Source organism: Echinops telfairi, unplaced genomic scaffold, assembly GCF_000313985.2.
Source record: "Echinops telfairi isolate 266 unplaced genomic scaffold, ASM31398v2 ScPeMD7_53;HRSCAF=182, whole genome shotgun sequence".
NCBI lineage: Eukaryota > Metazoa > Chordata > Mammalia > Afrosoricida > Tenrecidae > Echinops > Echinops telfairi.
Window position 1 is genome coordinate 10,409,986 of NW_022103951.1, and position 4,240 is coordinate 10,414,225.

The 4,240-nt window shown below is 55.9% G+C and overlaps 1 protein-coding gene across 1 annotated transcript in view; it reads left to right on the forward strand.

The window, feature by feature from the left end:
• Window positions 1–164: 164 nt before the first annotated feature.
• Window positions 165–4,240, forward strand: part of RAI2 (retinoic acid induced 2) — an 82,524-nt gene continuing 78,448 nt past the window's right edge. The window contains exon 1 of the mRNA XM_004709936.2: window positions 165–265. The gene's annotated coding sequence lies outside the window, so the exon portion shown is untranslated. The remainder of the gene's footprint in view (window positions 266–4,240) is intronic.

The window sequence follows — 4,240 nt, forward strand, 5'->3', positions numbered from 1 at the left end:
GCGCTGGCCCGGCCGGGCCGGACCGGGCCCGGGGAGGCGGCGCCGGCGGGCCAGGCAAGCTGGGGCCCGGCGTGGGTCACGTCGCCACCCCGCGGCCACCGCACCCGGCCAGGCGCACCCAGCGCCTTCCAGGCCCTTCGAAAGATGGATCCTGTTGACGTTATCTGGCGGCCCCGGCGAGTTGGGTGGAAAGTTGGCTTTTGCCAGATCCCGCCGGGGCCCGTCTTTGTGCCGCGCGGTCAGCCCCGCAGTCCCCCAGAACCGGGTGAGTGCGTGCCCGCCGGCGCCCGGGGCCCCGCGCCTGGTGCCCTGCCCGCGTGCCCGCGCCAGCTTGGGCTTTCTGCCACGTTCGGCACCGGGCGGCGTTGTCGCTGCGTTTTGTATTTGTTTTTGTTTTTGCGAGCGTCCTGGTGGTGCTTTCCCCGGCGCGGCGAGTTCTCGGCCGCTCCCCGCAGTGGCTGTGTCAGGGTTGGGGTCGTGCTCCGAGTGTTTGCCCATTTCCAGCCCGACTATTGTTCCGGGGAAGCTCCGCCTGGGTGGGGAAATGGCATCCCACCACAGTTGCTGGCGAGGGGCAGAAATGTTGCCAAACAGCTGCTGCTTTGTGTTTCCGTCTCAGAAGTCCCTGGAGTCGATTTGGGGCACGACGGGTGGATGGCGAGAGGGATGGCGCCAGGAGGAAGAAGGTGGCTTCCACAGAGAGAATTGTCACCCACCCCATGGCGCGCAGTCAGCCGACCTTTCTGCCTGCCAAACTTTTATGAATATTCCTTTTGTGGCCAGGGCGTGCGGAGCGAATCCAGCCCCATTTTCCAGCGAGAAGCCACCAGGCTTCAACAATGGTTTGAGAACTTAATCAATGAGAAAGGCAGGGGGCGGCGGCGCGGACACCATGCCAGGAGGGGAGGTGGCTGCCGCCTGCAGAGACAGGTAGTGGAGGGGTGGGCAAGGCAGGACAGAATGCCTGGGTGGTCGCGCGCCTGGGAACTATTGGTGGCTCTTACCTGTGCCCGCTGGATCCACCCGCCCGGGGCCCCCACCTCCTGCTCTGCCCACCTCCCAGGCGCTGGGGCTGACAGGGCAGCTAGCAGCAGTGCGTGGTCAGGCCCCCTCATCTGGCGTTTTGAAGGATGTGTAAATATTTTGCTGAGGATAAGTGACATCAACCGAATGATATTCCGCAGAGCCCGGGTGTGCAGCGATGATAAATAGATAGGCCAAACAAAGTTTTGATAGCCGCGTATTCTCAGGGCTCGCTCTGTTTCGTTTGGTCATTGTTTTTTGTTGGTTTAGCATTATCTCGCATCCTCTGGTGTGATCCCTTTATGTAGCTGGTTCTTTTGAAAGCTTCTCTTCAGTACGGAGAGCAAAGCAGCCAGCAGGGAGAAAAGAATTCGTCGCTGGGCTTTGAGCTCAGGCGAGGTTTGCCTTGTTTTTCCTCCGGGAACCCTGCCCACTGCTGTATAGACATCTCCCAGCAGCCCTTTGAGTCACCAGAATCATTTGCTCGTTGACCAGGAGACTTCTGATAACTTTGAAGAGGTAGCTCCAGTGTGCCTTTGTTACAGGAGAAGGGTGGTAGCATGCATGGCAGGGGGACAGTCGGGAGTGGAGTGGGGTCCAGGGAGGGGAGCTGCTGGCCAGAGCAGCGCTGGGTTCCCACCCTAGGAGCTCCCTTTATGTCTTCTGGAAGGTGATCCTGAGGAGTGCCACCTGCCACTTTCTGAAGGCAGGGAGGGGCTTGCAGGCCAAAAGTCTCACACACACACACACACACACACACACACACACTGCCCTGGGAGTAGGACTTCTCCTTCCTGAGAAGATCCCCACTAGGGGCATCATGGAGGCACCCTGACACTGTCCCCCAAGGCTGACTGGAACTTGGTGGGCTGACTACTGCTTTGGGACCCCAGGGGTTCCTTTATAATGCAAAGAAGCCCTGGTCCTCCTGGAGTGGGCTTCCTTCCAGGGAATGTGCCTATTTCAGGAACAAATGAGCAAACCCTTTGCCAAGTGATGTCTGCTGCTAGCGCAGAAACTTGGTTGGACAAGAGATTTAAAAAAAAAAGGAACCTGGCAAAGCAAGGGGGCTACCTGAGGGGCGAGGGAAGACTGGGAGGTGCGGGAGGCATGGGAGGCAGTGTGGCTGTGAGGGCTGTGGCCCCCAGAGAAGAGGGAGCACCTGCTCTACTGCACCTGACTAGTAGGGACCGGACTGGCCTCCCCTAATCCATTTGACCAGAGATGGAGAAGAACCATGTCCACACCCAGTGGCTCCTCCCCTACTGGTAGATGTAGGAGCAGAGGGCTGCCCGGCACAGTCCACATGGGAAGCCTTCCCAGCTTTCCTGGGATCAATGACCAAATCAGGAACGGACCCATCCCACTGTCAGCAGAGTCAACTCTGACTCATAGCAACCCTGTCCAGGGCTTCGGAGCCTGTAAGTCTCTAAGGGAGCAACCAGCCTCATCTTTCTCCTGAGGAGTGAGTGGTGGCTTGGAACCACCAGCTTTGCATTTCGCAACTCAGCACCTCACTCACAGGGTCACCAGGGCTCCTGCAGGAAACTGAGGCTCAGAGTAATTTCCTGTCACCTCTTTGATGCCAGACTGTGGTGATTTGGATTGAAAGCCAACAACGTATTCCTCGCTCCCTCCTCCAAGTCTCTTATTTCTTTCTCCCAATGATCAGAATTCTCAGCCCTTGTCCATTCACAAAAATGGAATATGTACCTGGGCGGGCAGGGCCCAACTGAGAGGTAGACCAATCACAATTCATGCTTGCATGCCACATACATAAATCCAAAAGCGTCCCTACTGTTTTAAGATGTCAGGGCAAACACAAACAACTTGTGATGTTGCATCTCAGACCCCGAGCACCCAATGGTTGCTTACTCCATGAGAACTGGGTTAAAGGATGAGGCTGGTGGCATGAAGGGTGCTGTGGGGAGGTGGGGGAAGCTATGAATCATTATGGAGAAGACCCAGCAGAGAGAAAGTGAGAGATTGATATGTTTGGTTGGAGACGAAAAGTTCTCTGGTGTTATGCTCCAGTTGTAGCCCATGATGATCTCATGTGGACAAAACTCACTGCCAGTTGATAGCCACCCTATAGAACAGAGCGCAGAAAGCTTCTTATTTCTCCCTCAAAGAGGCTGGTGATGTCGAACTGGTGACCTTGTGGTTAGAAGCCCAGCAAAGAGCCCACTTCGCCACCGGGGCTGTGGACAAGTCCTGATCGAATCATTACAATCCTCCTGTGAGATGACCAGTATTGTTCCCATATTGTAGATGAAGAAACAGAGGCCCAGCCAGGTTACATAATTAGCCCAAGGTCCTTGGTGGGACTGCAGAGTGGGTGGGGCCTTCCTCTCCACTCAATCAACACTCAGGGCAGAAGGAGGCAGGGATTTGCTATGCAAATGATTGTCAGAACAAGTCCCTAACCCTCTCCCAACCAGATGGTAGCTCTCAAACTCCTGGAGCCCCTGGGTGGAGTCGGGATTTGTATCCTGATCCGCCTAACTCTGCTGCCTCCCTCCTCAGAAGATGAGAGGACCTGATAGAAAGAAGCTCCCCAAGAGGGGGAAGGAGGCTCATGGCACATTCCTGTCCGAAAGCCTGTGTGAGGCTCTGAATGGTGTTTGATTGGGGGGATTTGGAGGGCTTCTTTGCATCAGAGTTGCCAGCGCTTGTCTTTGAGAATGCCTCTGATTGTCACTTCTCTCCCCACACCTGATCAGCTGCCGGGGGAGTTGGGGGGGGCTTCCCAGCATCTGGGTGCTTTCAGGACTTCTGACTTCTCCTTGGGGGCTCCCCAGCCTCAATGAGCCTCTGGAGCCGCGCTCTTCCTTTTGCTCTGGCGGCAGCTGCTGACGACGACGAAGAGGCCTTGGTGGCCCTGTGAATGCTTCTGAATTTTACACCCGGCCCTCCTTCCCCCTCCAGCCCAGAACACAGACATTCGAACACACATGCACACGCAGACCCAGGCACAAGTAATTTGATCATGTTTCTGAATCTGCCTCACCAAATTCGATTACAAACCCAGAATTATTATTGAAGGAAGGTAGGTGACTTTGGTAATCTTCTGGCAGAGCCCTTGCCCTGAGAGCTGAGAACCAGCCAAGACGGAGGCAGCACAGTGACTAGATGCCTTGAGTGATCTACGCACTGATCTTCACACTAGGTAGACGTAGTTTCTGGGCCTTTCTCTCTCTCTCTCTCTCTCTCTCTC